The 18121-nt window shown below is 46.0% G+C and overlaps 1 protein-coding gene across 2 annotated transcripts in view; it reads left to right on the top strand.

The window, feature by feature from the left end:
* Window positions 1-18121, top strand: part of IGSF3 (immunoglobulin superfamily member 3) — a 94332-nt gene that overhangs the window by 34951 nt on the left and 41260 nt on the right. The gene's annotated exons all lie outside the window — the stretch shown is intronic.

Raw genomic sequence — 18121 nt, 5'->3', positions numbered from 1 at the left:
TTTCCTCTCACCTCTAATTAGAAGAAGATGTCTGGGGAGCACCTTCAGCTTCTGGGCCGAGTTTGCCGCTAGGGGCAGAGGCTTTTGAACCCTCGTGGGACCACTGAGCCAATGCTCAGAATCCCAATTCTGAAGTCTCTCTTCCTCGAGGCTTCTCTTGGGCCTTACTGGTGCAGCTGCCCTCGCTTTCAGTAGGAAACTGCGGACAGCCATGGGACTTGGTGTGCATCCTTGGCCTCGGGTAAGTCAGAGGCAGCCTGCATGGTGATGCCTGGACTTCTGCCTTCTCAGAACTCCCCCAGCCGCCTGTCACTCAGGGGCCTTCTCTGTACCCTGGAAGGACGATTGTCACCAGGGCTCATGGTCTCCATCCGTGCTGCATGAGGGCATTGAGTTGGAAGAAACAGAAGAGATGTGTACAAGGGCCAGGAATGGATCAACACGGAATTGAAAGTTTAATAACTCGGAAAATAAGGAGTTTTAGCAAAGTGACTAAATAGCTTGGGAAAAAAAAAAAAGGAGGTGAGGTCGAACCTGTTCAACCAGGCCCTTGAGCAAGTTCCGAGCTCAAATAGAGGGCAACTGATTAACCACGCGACCTGTCACACCTGCCAGGTCACCTGGCCAGCCTGGCCCTGGCCGATTCTGCCATCCAGTCTTTCTCAGCCCTTCCCTTCCCCCTGCCCCACCCACAAAGGCCGCTTAGCCCCCTTTCCCTTCCCGCCTCCCCCACTCACCCATCCTTGGACTCATCTGTACAAAAACAGTCACCCTTCTCTGATTCCTTTTCTGGGGAAGGGAGGGTGCAGGGGAAGGCGGTCTGAGAAATGCTTTGTGACCGCTTGTCCTCCGTCCAAGAGTAATCCATGCAGAGTGCACAATGCTTAGGAAACACAACACACAAAGTCACTTACTACCTTCCTGTCCTTTAGCAATTTCCTGTGTGTTGGCCCAGCACCTTCCCCGTACATAGGTAGTGGGGTAAGTGGTTCTTGACAAAAACACTTGTAAACCCTCTAGAGTCTTTTCCTTCTCTAACTTAAGTAAGATGCTTCCGACATGTTTAGGTGTTCATAATATTTTGCTCTGTGATTTTTGATGACTGTATAATATTTCACCTGCTGGAGAGGGGCTGTCATTTCTGTCATAGAGCCTTGCTGGCTGGACCTCTCCCTGCTTCTGCAGACCCCCATCCCCACCCGCCGTGTGCTGCTCCTCATTCTGCCACCCTTTGGAGGGCCCCTCTACCCTCCCCCAGCACAGCCCCGCACACCTCCCAGGGCTGTGTTCCGAACTCACCAGTTCCTGTCTCTGGGCTGCTGCAGAGTTGTGTTTTATGTGTTCCTGGCCCCAGTAAGAAAAACCAAGGGACCCGCTACTCACTCCATGGTGACAATCCTGCTCAAAGCGTGTTCCTTGAATTAAATTGGAAAATGAGGCATCCCCAGGGCAGCCCTCAGAGGAGGAGACTGAACCACCAACAGTGAAAGTCAAAGCTGGAGGAGGAATGGCTGTGAATTATTATGATAGAGGTAACAGGGGCTTGGGAAATCCCGAGGGGCGGTGTCCATGCACTTGACTATTAATTTTTAGTTGAGTGTGGATGTTGATTTTTTTGTTAGCATGCTGGACATATTTCAGGATGCCTGGCTGCTTACTCTTGAAGCAGGGACGGAGGGGGCAGTGGTTGTACGCCAGATAATGGAATATAGAAGCCCACCCAGTCAAGTCTGCCTGGGCCTAGGTGGGGCGAAGTGTGTGTCATAAACGACCCCCCACATCCATACCTGAGCGTTTGAGGTGTGGCTGTCTGGGGAACGTGTACAAGAGCCGTAGTAGGGAGTTGCAGGTGAGTGCACAGGTAACGGTAGGCATATGCAAGCTGGACTGTTGGAGCCCAGAAACTTCGGGCAAGAAGAGGAAGCCCGTCTTTGCAGAGAGGAGTGCATCTGTCCTGAGGAAGTAGTCTAGGTCATGTGGGTTTCCAGTTCTGGGACTTGTAAGGACTGTGACTCATACTCGTGGGTTGTTTTGAACTTCCATGGTGTCCCCTGTCATACCTGCCCCACCATACACATATACCCACTTGAGCTAGTTGAATGGGCCCCTGAGCTCAGATCCTTGTGTTTATCTGCCTAACGATCAGGAGGATGGCCCACACACCTTTGAGCATGGTCACAGTCAGGACAATGGTCATCCCAGCTGCCAGCCCATCTGTTTCCCTGACCGTCTGGCAAAGCCAGCCTGGCTCCCAGAGGAAGCTGCCCGAGTACTTCTGGGACTGAAGGCGAGTGTTCTGGGCTTTTCCTAACTTGAGAGAAGGGGGCCCTTGGACCCTGCTGTGCTTGTTGGCTCTCCCATTGGTGACATATACTAAAGTGTCTGACAAGCCCCAAGTGCTGAGCTCAGGGCATGTTTGGATGGTAACAGAGCTCCTCAGTGTGCAGAGGTTCTCCCTGGGAGTCACAGCAGAGCCTCATGAGGCCAAGAGAGCCCAGGGGAGAAGGTTGTGGTCTTGGGCGGAATTGGGAGAAGAGCATCAGTGGTTGGTACAAGGAGTGCTCCCTGGAGGGAAGTTGGAGGGGCTGCACCAGGAGTAGGAAACTGCTCTGAGGCCCATCTGAAGACCACCCATTCAAAACCTGTACGTCCCTTGGCAGCAGGGCAGCCCTCATTTCTTATGAGTGTCTGTGTATGTCTGTGGCCTTGGCATTGGAAGACAATGGGGAGGGTGTGGGACATTGTGTTGAGGGCCACGGTAGACTCTCAGGAGCTTTCTGAAGCCATTGCCTCCGGTTCCCTCCCAGGTCATGGCCCTCGAGGTCTTCTGCATTCCTTGCTGCCCCAGTGAACTGACCTCCTCATGCAATCCGCAGGAGACCTTTGGGCATTTTTCAGGAAGGACCTGGGCTTAGCATCTTCTTCCTGGGGCCACGAGAACATCAGGGGAGACATAGACAGGAAGCCTGCCAGCTTCTAGGAGGAAGAACCGGAGGACAGAGGTGATGGGGGGGAACCAAGGAGGCGTTACCTTGCTCCTCATGGGGGACGGTGGTGACGGCCAGTAAAGTGACTCCTTGGATATCCAGCAGGTGCCTCTCAAACTGTCTAAGAACTTGGTGAAACTGAGGCATTCCAGGTCCAGAATGGTTCTGAGTGAGGGTTCTTTTACGGGAACTCATGTGAAACTGGTGCTTCCTAGGCCACCAGACTCGGCCGGAGAACTGTGCCATGAGGTTGTCCTCTCATTAAAAACAATCTGCCTGACACTCAGTCCATTTCTGTTATCTTTGAAACCGGATGGAAGGAAACAGTGGTCAGTAGATGTAGGGTAATTACAGGGAGAGCATTTACAGGCAAGTAATCTGATTCCGTCTTTTAATTTTTTTTTTTTCTCCTCCAGAAAACAGAAGGTGAATACTGGTACTTCTGTTCAATTATAAGCATTTTCCCCTGGATATGCTGCCCTCAGTCCTGGTGCAGTTGGGAAGAGGGTCTGTTACCTTAGCTGTGGGCATGGTTGGATCAGGGCAGGCTCCCCCATCTGCCTTTCCAGAAGCTTCTGGGCTGTGCTGACCTTGGGATGGGAGTGAAGGGCCCCAGGTGGGTATGAGAAGGTGGGAGGACTCTGGGGTCTTAGCTCTGGCTTTTCGGGGAGTGGAAGGCTGTGGGAGGGCTGAGTGACAGGAGGGGGCATGGCTGAGGAAGAAGAGCAGGGGGCTGTGGTCTTGGAGGCTGGTCCTAGTGCCAAGCACGTCATGGGTGAAAGGGCCACGGACATCCTAGAAGTGCTCAGTTCTTCCCTGTGGGTTCAGTGGTTAAGGAGAGAGAAGCTAGGGGATTGCACAAATTTGGTCGAGGAGAGGACAAAAACCTAGTGCTTCTGGACAGAGAGCAGGAGCTGAATTCAGATTCAGATGCTTACTGCTCGAAAATCAATACTTGACAGACAAGGGATGGTGGGAGAGGAAAGCTTGCTTTCTTTGGGAAGCCGGCAGCCTGGTAAGGTGGTGGACTAACGTCTCGAAGACCGTCTCCCCCGTATAGTTGAGGCTGGAAAGGTATAAAGGGGAAGGGGGAAGAGCACATGAGCAGGAGAAGAAGGTGCCCTGGTGGTTAGTCCAAAGTGGACGTGACCCTGAGCACACTTGCTGGCTTCTGGGGCAGCTGTTTTCAGAGAGTCAGACCTTATCTTCTGTGAAGGCCTGTTCCTTCACTCCTCAAGGCCAGTGGTCTGCAAATCTCAAGGAAAGTAGGTTAGTTCCGCTCCAGACCAAGGGACTTAGGTCAGCAAGCAAGGCGTGCATAAGCTCAAAGCAAGTTATCCCTTAAGACCCGTTGGAGTGCTGTTCCAGTGGGAGGCATGCACAAAGAGGAGGACATGTTGGCTATAGCAAAACAATGAGAAATCCCGTAAATATCCATCTATAGGGGAACAAATAAAATGCAGTGTAATCCCAGGAGGGGATACCATTTAGCTATATAAAAGGAAGGAACTAGAATTATATCGAATCTCAAAAACATTGGGGAGCAAAACCAAGGAATGTGTCTGTATGGAACCAAAGTGTTTTTGTAATGATACTGTGTATTTTCAATGATTGTGTATATATATGTTTATATACGTATATACACATATCTGTTTGTGTCTGTATTTCTGTACCTACATGGATTTTTAAGAAAAGTCTGGAGTGGTTCATAGCAGTGCTAGTCTCTGGGGAGTTGAGGTGGGAAGCAGGATGATGGCTGGTAGTCAGAAGAGATTGAAGGCTTATAATATCTTCATTATCATTTGTTTGAAATATTCTAATTAAAGTAAATATTAGAACCTTTAAAGTATTTTTGAAGTCATCATTCAGCAGCGTTCTAAGGTGGCTGCTTCAGCATTTAGGACCAAGTAAATGAGACCGCAGCTGGGAAACAGGGACCCTGCCCAGGGGCTCGCTGGCTGGGAATCCTACCGCAGACAGCCAGCCAGGCAGCCTCGTCGTGACTCAGCAGGACAAATGTCACGGAGATCAAAGTCGGTTTGGGGTGAAGTGAATCATTGTGTTTGCCATCTTCTTTGCTGGTTCTGTAGCAGGTAGTCATACCTCCTTAGAAGTGGCATCAATAATGTAACATTAACTAATCATCTTTAGACGAGCTCTATTTTAGGTACCGCTGGGGATTTAAACGAAAAAAAAAAAAAAGGAGAGAAGGAATAGTGATATTTTTGTCCTTGAACTTAAAACCAGGCCAGGCCTTCATCTTGTCTCACTTGACTGGGAATTTGGTCTCCCTGCTTCGGGTCTTGCCCTCTGCTCTGTCCTCCACCTGCCTCCAGAATAAGGACTCAGAAACACAAACCCAATCTGTATCCTTGCTTCTCCTGTGCTAGCCTCTTTCTCAGCTTCCCCTATCCCAGAGGAGAGCTTTGACTGTATCCGGGTGCCTTTCGGTACCCTTTCCCGCCTGGGACTCCTGCACCCTCCTGTCGTGTGACCAGAGCCCCCAACAGGCTTCTCGTTGGTCCTGGTCCTGCAGCGACCCGGTAGTGTTTTTATGCGGTACATACTTCCCTGCCCACCCTGCAAGACCCAGTTCAAATGCCTCTGCTTCCGTGAAGCCTGTTTGGAAGCCTACAGTCTCCTTCTGAGGGAATCTTCACCTTGCACTCTGCCCCTCACCGTGGTCACCTCCTGTTATACAGTAATGATTGGTTATGTGCATTTCCTTTGGGATTGTCAGCTTTGCATACAACTATGTCTTATTAATCCCTCCCTCAGTTTGGGGCTGGGCCCCCCTTCATATAACAGGTACTCAGAAACTGTTGGTTGAAAGCGTAGCGTAGGTTCCAGCCCTCTTGGCCCTGTAACCAGTTACTCTAAAACTCAGTTGCTTCAGACTATTTTATGGTGCTTGCCGAACCTGTGGGTCAGGAATTGGGGCGGGCGTGGCGGGGATGGCTTCTTTCTGTTCCCGCTATTCCAGAGTCTCAGCTGGGAGGCTGCTTGTAGCTGAGTGGTCCTATGAAGGCTTGATCACGTACATGGCGTGCTGTGGGGTGGTGAGCTCCGTCGGGCTGTGGACGGAGTGGAGGGGGCCCCTCCCTGCGCCTTGGGCTTCCTCACAGCACGGCAGCCTCAGGACACTGGAGATTGTTCTACGGCCACACAGGGCACCAGGTGGCAGAGCAGATGCTGCGTTACTTGCTACGACCAGACCCGGACAGTCACAGGGCCATCAGCCTGCCCAGGTTCAAAGGGAGGGAGATTGAGGTCCACCCCTGATTGCATGGTCTCACTGAGGAGGAGCACCTGGGACAGGAGCTATGTTTGGAAAACACACCTTGCCAGGGTGTGTGGGAGAAACTGGGTTCACGGCTAGAGCTCGTGTCACCACCGCAGGCCCTCTGGCACTCGGCCACTTCATGCTCGTGGAGCACTTAGGATGGGCCACGTGCTCAGAATCTTGGAGGAGGAACTCGTTTAATCCTTCAATGACAAAGTGACAGTTAAGTCACTTTACAAATGGGGGGATGCTAAGGCACAGAGAGCTTCAGTAGTCCTAGCCGAGGTCTCGCAGCACCTCCCGTGCTGTGCAAGATCAAGGAAGGAGAAACTTCCGGAATCATCTGTATTCTTCAGATCTGCTGCTGGGTGATGGCACTGCACACACATCGCATGGGAGTCAGAGGCTGTTTCAGGGGACAGTTTTGATGGAAATGAGGACCGAGCTAGACGTCTTCATGTCCGTGGTCTGGGGAACTGGAGGAGACAGCTGTCCTGTCTCTGTGGTTTCCTGCATGTGTGTGTGTGTACGCACACCTCGGTCAGACTGCCTCTCATGGGTGCTGACAGTGACCTAGCAGGACCCCTTTGTGAAGGTGCTTTGTGTGGTGCGGGTGAGGGCAGTCTGGCTTCCTCCACCCCTTGCCTCAGGTTCTGCATCTGTGAAGTGAAGTTGCTAAGAGTATATTCTTCCCAGGGCTGCTGTGAGCGTTGACATGCGTTAGTTAATACCTGTGAAGCATTTGGACAGTGTCTGGTACCCCATCAGGGTCCAGCAGGTGCTGGCTGTCGTTGCAAGGGCCAACCTCTGTGTTTGTCTGTCTGTCCTCTGGTCCAGAAGGTGATTACACGGAGATCCTTTTTGCTGATACTACCGTTGTCCTCCCTTGGCTGAAGGCTAACAAGTGGGGACCCCCAGACCTTGTCACCAGAGTCGCCTCCCTACTGCTCTCTCTCTGGGAAGCTTCTACTGGGTCCAGTCTCCACCTTGCAGAGGGTCTGTTTGGCATTTTAACCTTGAGGCCCTAGAGATTCCCCATGACAGTTGTCAGGACGAGGTTGGTAAGAAAGTCAGTCTGTGGCTTATCCTCGCTTAACGCTGATGTTCCCATGTTCGGCATGCACCACAGAATAGGAGAGTATTAGTCACATTCTTTGTCCTGGAGAAAATGGCTTAATCCCGAAGGACATCTCCTCATCGGTCAGGGTGGCTCTAATGACATCAACTAACCTTCGTTGTGTGAAGATTAAATGAGATGATGGACGCCGAGCGGTGAGGGTAGTGTCTGGCCCCCTAGAGTGCCAGTCGTTGCCATTCTCGTTCTTCACTGTAAAGCAACACAGACTTGCCATTTTAAAGTAATGGGAGAATAAAAAGAAAAGAGAAGGGGAGAGTCACCAGCATTCTCACCACTCAGAGATTTAGCCCAGGATCATTGTTTTCTGGGGTCATCGTTTCTAGGTATAGTTTTGGGATTTTTTAAACATAATTTTACTACCTATGCAGTTTTGCATTTTTAGCCAAAAGTTAAACGTCAATGTTCCTTTTTTATGCTCTGGTACTTAACAAAGATTTTTTCCCCCCAGTTTTAGATGATCTCCTAGGGGGCGGAAGAAAATAAAATCTTGAAAGCTCACTGGGTGGCTTTCACAATCTATCTGATCTCTGGGGTTACCTGCAAGATCGAGATACGGTGCCTTACATTGTTTCCATCGTATGGATAAGGAGATATGCCAGTGTGGCAGGGTTGCGTGTAGAATTTCTACCAGCTGGGTGTGGAGGGAGCTTTCATAACTGGAGAGGCCACAGCTGGAAGAGCAGACGTGGAGTGGTGAGCTAGATCCTTTGACACTTCGACATGCTCAGTCATGCATCTTGAACATAGCAGTTGGACCCTTTGCCTAGAGACGTGGGTTCCCCAAGCCTAGGCGTATTCCAAAAAATGCATGAGAAGCTAGTTTTCACAGGCACAGTGACCCCTCCTGCTCTGTAACTCCTGAATCATACTATCCCTAGCCAGTTTCATCTGGGAACAAAGGAAAAAGAGCGTCCTTGAACATGCATGCTCTTGAAAAACTAGTGAAGTGATAGATACCCCGTGTTTGTTTATGTGACTGGAGATGGTCACAAGTAAATCTGAAAGGACATGGCCTGTCCTAATGATCATGTACTATCTAAAGCAATATTCTGAATTCTTTTCCTGGGCCTTGAGTTGCTTTCCGAATCTTTTAAAATTGATGGACCCCTCTTCTAGAAAATGTATGCATGGGCAGCAAACACAGTTTTTCATTAAATCTTAAGACTCACAGGTGTCGATACCTGTCATATATTGGTGCAAAACAAATTACCCCCACACTTCAGGCTGAAATCAATAGTAAATTCTTCTCAGTTTTACTATAATCCTAAAATTGTTGTCCCCCCCCCCAAAAAGTGCAATCTTAAAAAAGAATTTTGATTGGAGAAGCTGTGTGTGCTCTGTGAAAGCAGGAATTACTGCAGTTGTCAATAAAATTCTTAAAATGATACAAAAAGTCAGAAAACACACAGATAACAGTAAACATTATTTCATACAGTTCCTGTGCATCAGGAATCCAGGAGCCCTTACCTCTGGTGGCTCTGATACTATGACTCCTGGTGGGGGGCTGTCATCTTGGCTGGTCTGGAGGATCCGCTTCTGACATGGGCCAGTTACATGCTGGTCTTTGAGGGGGGTGGAGGTGGGGCGCTCAGGTAGACCTGCCCTGAGGGCTGCTTTGATGTCCTCCTGACCTGTTGTCTGTGGTCCCAGAGAGCAAGGCAGAAACCCTGGTGTCTTTTTCGGCCTGGCCTTGGAAGTCATACTCCAGCGTTCTGCATTTCCAGTCAGGGCAGAGGGCAAGGTGTGGAGGGTAAACTCCCTACACATTGACTCCAGAGGTTTCCTAACCCTTTCATTTAGGGTTTTTATATGGGGTTTTATTACACTGGCATAGTTCGTTGAATCATTGGCCGTTGGTGGTTGAACTCAGTCTCTTGCCCCTGTTTTCTCCCTGGAGTATGTGGGGTGGGGAAGAGAAAGTATCAGCCCTCTACGCTGGGCCAGCTCCTCTCTTAAAACTGTCAAGGGCCTGCTTTAAATCATTAGCATCACTCCTTTGGGGGAAAAGGGGCTCTTTATGAATGACAAAAAGACATTGCTACCACTCAGAAATTCCAAGGGTTTTAGGAACTCTGGGCCAGGAACCAGGGACAAAAACCAAATACGTATTTTTTTTATTCTACCATGTTAGTCAATACAGAAGAAATTTTATACAGCAGTCATACCTTACTTTTGTTTTTGGTTTAATTTTTTTTCCTGCTTATGCAAGTAGTATATACTCTTTGCAGAGAAACAAGGGTAGAGAGGAGTAAAATACAAAAAAGAAAATAAAAATCACTTGCCATCACATTATCCAGTATTTCTCTCTCTACTTTTTTAGGTTTACAACAAAATTGAGAGGAAGATACAGAAGTTTTCTGTACACCCCTTTCTCCACTCATAGGTAGCCTCACGTATCCCCCACCTCACTCATCAGAGCTGCACGTTGGTTACCCAGGATGAACCTGCATTGACACAGCAGAGTCACTTGAGGCCCATAGTTTACGCTAGTGTTCACCCTTCCTCCATGGTACACTCTGTGCGTTTGGATAAATGTGTAATTAAACGTGTTCATCATTACAATATTGTACAGAGAGTATTTTCACTGCCCTAAAAATCCTCTGTGCTCTGCCTGTTCATCTCCCCGCCCCCCGCAACCACTGATCTTTCTAGTGTCTCCATAGGTTGGCCTCTTGTGCAATGTCACATAGTTGGAAGCATATAATGTGTAGCCTTTTTTGATTGGCTTCTTTCACTTATTTGTATATAAAGTTCTTTCATGGCCTTTTCATGGCTTGAAGCTCATTTCTTTTTATTATTTATTTATTTTATTTATTTATTTTGAAAGCTCATTTCTTTTTAGTGCTGAATTCTCCTCTGTGGTCTGGATGTACCACGTTTGTTGATCTCTGCTGAAGACCATCTTGAGTTCTTCCAACTTTTGACAATTTTGAATAAAGCTGTTATCAACACATATGTACTGGTTTTTGTAGCAACAAAACTTTTTAACACCTTTGGATAATACCAGGGAGTACAGTTGCTGGATCATATGGTAAGACTGTGCTTAGTTTTGTCAGAAACCCCCAGACTGTCTTTCAGAGTGGCTATTCTGTTTTGCATCCCCATTAGCAATGAATGAGTGTTCTTGCTCTAAGTCCTCCCCAGTGCTTGGTGGTGTTAGTGTTCCAGATTTGGGTGGCTCTTATGAGTGTGGAGTGGTATCTTTTTGTTTTCATTTCTGTTTTCCCGGTGACAAGATGTAGGGCAGCCTTTCATATGCTTCTGTGACATCTGATGTCTTCTTTGGTGAGGTGTTTCTTAAGGTCTTTGGCCCATTTTTTAATCATTTTTTTTCTTATTTTTGAGTTTTGAAAGTTCATTGTATATTTTGTTATCAGTCCTCTATCAGATGTGTCTTTTACAAATATTTTCTCCCCGTCAGTGACTTGTCTTCTAATTCTCTTGATTTTGTTTTTCACAGAGCAGGAGTTTAATTTTTTTTATTAATTTTTAAATTTTTTTATAAACATATAATGTATTATTAGCCCCAGGGGTACAGGAGGAGTTTAATTTTAAGAGCACTTATCCATTATTTCTTTCATGGATCATGCCGTTAATGTTTGTATCTGAAAGGTTATCACTGTCCCCAACCTCACCTAGGCTTCCTCTTAGGTCATTTTCTAGGAGTTTTATGCTTTCACATGTTACATTTAGGTCTGTGATCCATTCTGAGTTAGTTTTTGTGAAGGGAAAAAGGTCTGTGTCTAGATTTGGGTTTTTTGCTTATTTGTTCTTATTTGTTTGCATGTGTTTATACAGTTATGTGAGCATTATTTGTTGAAGAGACTGTCTCTGCCCCATTGGATTGCCTTTGCCCATTTGTCAAAGATCAGTTAAGTATTTATGGGGCTCCATTTCGTTCCATTGATCTATTTGCCCTTTCTTTCTCCAATACCATGCTGTTTTCATTACTCTATAGTAAGTCTTAAAGTTGCATAGCTTTAGCCCTTCAACTTTGTTCTCCTCTTTCGATATAGTGTTGGCTATTCTGGGTCTTTTGCCTTTCTGATAAACTTTAGAATCAGTTTGTTGATATACACAGATGACTTACTGTGATTTTGATTGGAATTGCGTTCAATCTATAAAGCAGGTAAGAACTGTTATTTTGATGATATTGAGTCCTTTTATCCAGGAACATTGACTTTTTCTCCATTTGCTTAGTTCTTTGATATTGTTCATCGGAGTTTTGTACCTTTCCTCATATATATCTTCTGTATATTTTGTTACATTTCTACTATTCCATTTTGGGGAGTACTAATGTAAATGGTATTGTGTTTTCAAAACTTTACATTCCTTTTGTTCCAGGGTTTGTTTGTTTGTTTTTTTAGTCAATCCCTTTAGGTTTTTTATATAGACAATCATGTCATCTGTGAATAAAGACAGTTTAATGTCTTCCTTCCCAATCTGTATACTTTTTTTTTTTTTTAAGATTTTATTTATTTATTTGACAGACAGAGATTACAAGTAGGCAGAGAGGCAGGCAGGGTTGGGGGGGAAGGCTTCCCGCTGAGCAGAGAACCTGATGCGGGGCTCAACCCCAGGACCCTGGTCATGACCTGAGCCGAAGGCAGAGGCTTTAACTCACTGAGCCACCCAAGCACCCCCTCTGTATACTTTTTATTTCCTTTTCTTGCCTTATCTCATTAGCAAGGACTTTCAAGTATGAATTTGAAAAGGAGTAGTAGTAAAAAGGAATATCCTTGCATTGTACCTAATCTTAGTGGGAAAGCTTTGAGTTTCTCACCATTAAGTTTGCTGTTAGCTATGGATTTTTGTTCTTATTTTTTTTTTTTTTTTAGATATTCTTTATTAAGATGGAAAAATTCTCCTGTGTGCCTACTTTACTGAGACTTTCTATGGTGAATATTGTTGGATTTTCTCAGATGCTTTTCCTGCTTCTCTTGATATGATCATGTGATTTTTCTTTTTTAGCCTATTGATGTGGTAGATTACATTAACTGATTTTTAAATATTGAACAAGTCTTGCATACCTGGGATAAATCCTATGTGGTCTTGGTGTATAATTCTTTCTGTAAATTGTTGGGTTTGATTTGCTAATACTTTGTTGAAGATTTTTGCATCTATGCTCATGAGAGATCTTGGTCTGTATTTTTCTTATAATGTCTTTGTCTAGTTTGAGTGTTAGGGTAGTGCTGGCCTTATAGAATGAGTTAAGAAGTGTTCTGCTGCTTCTGTTTTTCTGAAAGAGATGGTAGAGAGTAGGCATACTTTTTTCCTTAAATGTTCAATAGAATTTACTCATCTGGACCTGGTGCTTTCTGCTTTGGAAGGTTATTCATTACTGAATCAATTTGTTTGATAGGACTGTAGGTCTATTGAAATCATCTCTTTCTCATGTGGGTTTTCACAGATTCTGTCTTTCAAGGAATTGATCCTTGTCGTGTAGGTTATCAAATTTGTAGGCACAGACTTCTTCATAGGATTCCTTAAGTATCCTTTTAATTTCCATGGGCCCTGTGGTGATGTCTTCTCTTTCATTTTTTATTATTAGATAATTTGTGTCCTTTCTCTTTTTTCTTAGTTATCCTGGCCAGGGGCTTATAGATTTTATTGATCTGTTCAAAGAAGAGCTTTTGACTTTGTTGATTTTCTCTCTTGATTTCCTATTTTCAATTCCATTGATTTCTATCTCCTGCTTACTTTGGACTTAATTTGCTTTTCCTTTTCTATTTCCCTAAGATGGAAACCTAGATTACTGATTTGAGGTCATTCTTCCTTTCTAATACATGCGTCCAACGATATAAATTTCCCTCTAAACTCTGTTTTGCCTGCATATGACACATTTTGGTAAGTTGTGCTTTCATTTTCATTGAATTCAAAATATTTTTAAATATCTCTTGAGATTTCTTCTGTGACCCAGGTGTTCTTTAGAAGTGTGTTGTTTAATATCCACATGTTTGGGGATTTTTCAGTTATTTTTCTGTTATATGATTCCACTGTGGTCTGCGAGCAGACACAGCGATTTCTAGCCTTCTGCATTTGCTAATGCAGAATTTGCTAAGGTGTGTGTTATGGCCCAGAATGTGGTCTGTTTTGGAGACCGTTCCATGCAAGCTTGAGAAGAATGAGTACTCAGCTGCTGTTGGATGAAGTGGTCAATAGACGTCTGTTACGTTCAGTTGATTGATGGTGTTGTTGAGTTCAGCTATATCCTTACTGATTTTCTGCTTGATGGAGCAGTCCATTTCTGAGAGAGGGGTACCAAAGTCGCCAGCTCTGCTAGTGTATTCATCCATTTCTCCTTATAGTTCTATCAGTTTTTGCCTCATCCAGTATGATGCTCTGTTGTCATGTGCGTACACGTTAAGAATTGTTATGTCTTTGTGGAGAATTATGTAATGTCCTTCATCATCAGTTTTAACTTTCTCTACCTTGAAATCTGCTCTGAGATTAATAGAATTTTACTTCTGCTTTCTTTTTTTTAAGATTTTATTTATTTATTTGACAGGCAGAGATCACAAGTAGGCAGAGAGGCAGGCAGAGAGAGAGGGAGAAGCAGGCTCTCTGCTGAGCAGAGAGCCTGACGTGGGGCTCGATCCCAGGACCCTGAGATGACCTGAGCCGAAGGCAAAGGCTTAAGCCACTGAGCCATCTAGGTGCCTCCCTGCTTCTTTTGATTGGTGGTTACATGGGTTATTTTTCTCCATCCATTTACCCATAATCTATATGCGCCTTTATATTTAGAGTGGACTTCTTATAGATATATAATATCTACAAGATATATAAGATATTATATGTTGGCTCGTTTGTTTTGTTTTGTTTTGTTTTGTTTTTGTTTTTGTTTTTTTGTAGAGTGAAGGGAGCTTTATTAATTTCTATCCACACCTTCAACAGACAAAATATACAGAGAATTACCCTTCAGTTACAATAACATGACACTGGACTATTATCACGAATGGCATCAAAGAAGTGTGAGGCATTTATGTAGAGGAAACTCTCAACAATGGGTACAGCCCTGTACCACTTTACAGAGTACTTCCACATTATTATCTCATTTGATATTAAGCGTTAACATTATGTTTAAAATTGTGAAAATTGATGGAGTGCTTTCTCATGACTGTGCCAAACACTGTGTTACTCTATGATTTCTTTTTTAATTTTTAAATTTTTTTATAAACATATACCGTATTATTAGCCCTAGGGGTACAGGTCTGTGAATCGCCAGGTATACACAATTCACAGCACTCACCATAGCACATACACTCCCCAAAGTCCATAACCCCACCACCCTTTCCCTACCCCTCTACCCCCGGCCACCCTCAGTTTGTTTTGTGACATTAAGAGTCTCTTAGGGTTTGTCTCCCTCCCGATCCCATCTTGTTTCATTTATTCTTTTCCACCCCCCAAGTCCCCAACGTTGCATCTCTACTTTCTCATATCAGGGAGATCATATGATAGTTGTCTTTCTCCTATTGACTTATTTCACTAAGCACTAACTACCCTCTAGTTCCATCCATGTTGTTGCAAATGGCAAGATTTCATTTCTTTTGATGGCTGCATAGTATTCCATTGTGTATATATACCACATCTTCTTTATCCATTCATCTGTTGATGGACATCTAAGTTCTTTCCATAGTTAAGCTATTGTGGACAGTGCTGCTATAAACATTTGGGTGCACGTGCCCCTTCAGATCACTACATTTGTATCTTTAGGGTAAATACCCAGTAGTGCAATTGCTGGGTCATAAGGTAGCTCTATTTTCAACTTTTTGAGGAACCTCTATGCTGTTTTCCAGAGTGGCTGCACCAGCTTGCATTCCCATCAACAGTGTAGGAGGGTTCCCCTTTCTCCACATCCTCGCCAGCATCTTTCATTTCCTGACTTGTTAATTTTTGACTCGTTGTGTTTTGATCCACTCTCACAATCTCTGTCTTTTAATTGGCACGTTTAGACCATTGATGGATGTTCAGAGTGATTTCTGATATAGTTGCATTTGTATCTACCACACATATTACTGCTTTGTATTTGTAGCCCTTGCTCCTTGCTCTTATTTTTGTCTTCCACTCTTTCTCTGCCTTTTGTATCCAGTCCTATTTAGATGGCTGTATATGACCCTGTGTATATTTGTTCTTTTCTTTTTAAATTACAGAAGTGGTATTTGCTTGTTGCAAAGTAATTCAAAACATATAAGAATGTCTAAAGTGAAAAAAAAGCAATAACACTAAAAAAAAGTAATCCCTGCCCAGGAGGAGTCTCCTGCTGTAGGCTGAGAGGGAAGACGGAAGGGGCCTCGAGGCCAGCGCAGGCCTTGGCCAGGTAGGGGACCTGGGTCTCTTTGAAGACATGGCGCTGTCTCAGAAAATGAGGGGGCAGTGCCAGGAATAGGAAATGTGGAGAGTGGGGTACAGAAAGGGAATTAAACTGAGAAGGAAAATGTAATTTCTACTTCTGTGTTAGGGTCCACTCTTTAACAACGGTGTTATTTTCAGGGACCAGAGGCCCTTTGTGGGGCGGGAAGGAAATGAAGGAGATCTTGAATGAACAAGTGCGGCCGAATGTGTGTGGTTCAAGTCCAGCCCGGTGTTTGTTTATTTATTTGTTCAACAAGGCTGCTTACAGCCTGCTTCGGGCTTGGACGAGTTAGTTTGACCCGGATGCCTCAGCTCATCAAGGCCGCTTCACGCTGTTTACTTTCCAGGGGGTGACATGTGTGATCTGATGGCCGAACGCTGTGGTAAGGTCTGTGAGGAGAATATGGGCTGGCTAAGCTCCGGGTTGCCTTGCGTGAGAAGAGCCAGCATCATCGGACTGGCCTCCGCCACGCCCATTCACTAGAGAAGAGTGATGCTCTCTTGACCCAGATTCACGGAGAGTCTTTGCAGAAGGGAGGAGATGGCCTTCAAAATCTGGACACCTGGTTGCCAGCACATAGAGAGCCATGGAAGCAGCAGTTGTCGACCTTGCCATGCTTTTGGATTTTTAGAATTGCTACTGGCCGGGCAGCACCCCAGACCAGTTACACCAGCTGGGGTCCAGGCCCTGCTGTGTCGGAAAGGTCCCCGGGTAATTCTAGTGTGGCTGCAGCATGAAGGAGAAGCTGGCTCCCTCTCACCTGCCTCTAGTGGCCTTCCTGGCAAGCGGCTGTGGCTTTAGTGTCCCCAAGCCCGGAGATACAAAGAGACTTGAATGTTCTCAGTGCAGTTAGATTGTTTTCAGAGTTCTGTGTTTCTGGAGGAGTGCAAACATTTGATTCAGAATGTCACCATACAGATATTTTAAGTTGTCATAGACAGAGTACACATAGTCAAAATGTTATACACCACAATTTTCACAGACCGAAAATAACTAATGAGCTCTCTCCTCCGTGGCTCTCCGTGTAGTAATGAGGGCTGTCAACCAAGATGGATCAATGACATTCACAGACCACTTTGATCCGTTGATTTGTTCCCCTCCCCTTCATTTGTTCAGTTCCCAGTTTCTGCGCAGGAAGCCAAGCTGGGGTTCCGTGTAAGACTTGGATTGGGAGGAAAGGATTTCCGTGAATTACAGGTCGGAAGCTCCTCGTCTTTCCTTCTAGGTCTGTGGTAAAGTCTGTCATCTTGTAGCTGAGGCCAGCTTGCTCGGAGGTGCCCATCCTGCCCCCTCCCAAGTGCAGCCCTGGACTGGCCTTGAGCTGTGTCCCCATGTCCTCGAGCTGTCTGGGCTGCTCACCAGCTGGATCCCCGTCAGATCGGTTCACATCTGGGCAGCTGGGATTCCTTTTCGGAGAGGGAGAGGGGAAGCTGTCATGGACTGTGGAAGTGGGCTGCTGCTGTGCGTGGAGGTGGGTGGGAGAGAGACGCTGTTGTCGTCAAGAGGCCCTTGGATTGTCCTTGGGGATGTCTGGCCAAACCCATGGATCCAGCACTGCAGAATGTTCCAGCCAGGAGGGGTTTTTAGCTAGCAGCCCTGCATGGAAGAGTAACTGTGGGCTAGAGCCTGTGTTGGGGGATTTACAGGTGCTTTTGTTTGTTTGCTTTAAAGATTTTACTTACTTATTTGACAGACAGAGATCACAAGTAGGCAGAGAGACAGGCAGAGAGAGAGGAAGGGAAGCAAGCTCCCTGCTGAGCAGAGAGCCCTGATACAGGGCTCGATCACCAGGACCCTGGGATCATGACCCCATCAGAAGGCAGAGGCTTTAACCCACTGAGCCACCCAGGTGCCCCTATGGGCGTTATCTTACTGAGTCTGATAACTCCGTGAGGCCCATGTTATTGTCCCAGTCTTACAGATGAGAAAACTGAGGCCCCAAGGTTTTAAGTAATTAAGCCAAGGTCACAGCTAGTAAGGGACAAAGCCAGTCCTAACGTATGTGCTGGTCCACTCCCAAGCCTTCTTAGAAATGATTTTATAGATGAAGAGATCAAGGTCCAGAAAGGAAAAGCAGCCTGTCCAAGATGACACAGCCAGTCCTAGTTACTGGCAGAACAGGGGCTAGAACTCAGCTGCCCCCTGTGCCTCACTGCTGTACCCAGCTGCTGCAGGGAAGGAAGGCCATTCGGCCTGGGGGTAGGGGGTTTGCGTTGGTGAGGAGATGTGGGGGGCGCCTTCTCCTCCCTGCCCTGGGGCTCAGGCAGTAGCAGTCTCAGGCTAGCATGGAATGAGAAATGAAACTCACCATTTTCCATGCTCCCGAGTCTATGGGGGAGAGCGTAGTTGAGAAGAATGAG

This window comes from Mustela lutreola, chromosome 10 (assembly GCF_030435805.1).
Source record: "Mustela lutreola isolate mMusLut2 chromosome 10, mMusLut2.pri, whole genome shotgun sequence".
Taxonomy (NCBI): Eukaryota; Metazoa; Chordata; class Mammalia; order Carnivora; family Mustelidae; genus Mustela; species Mustela lutreola.
This window is presented reverse-complemented; position numbering and strand designations above follow the sequence as displayed.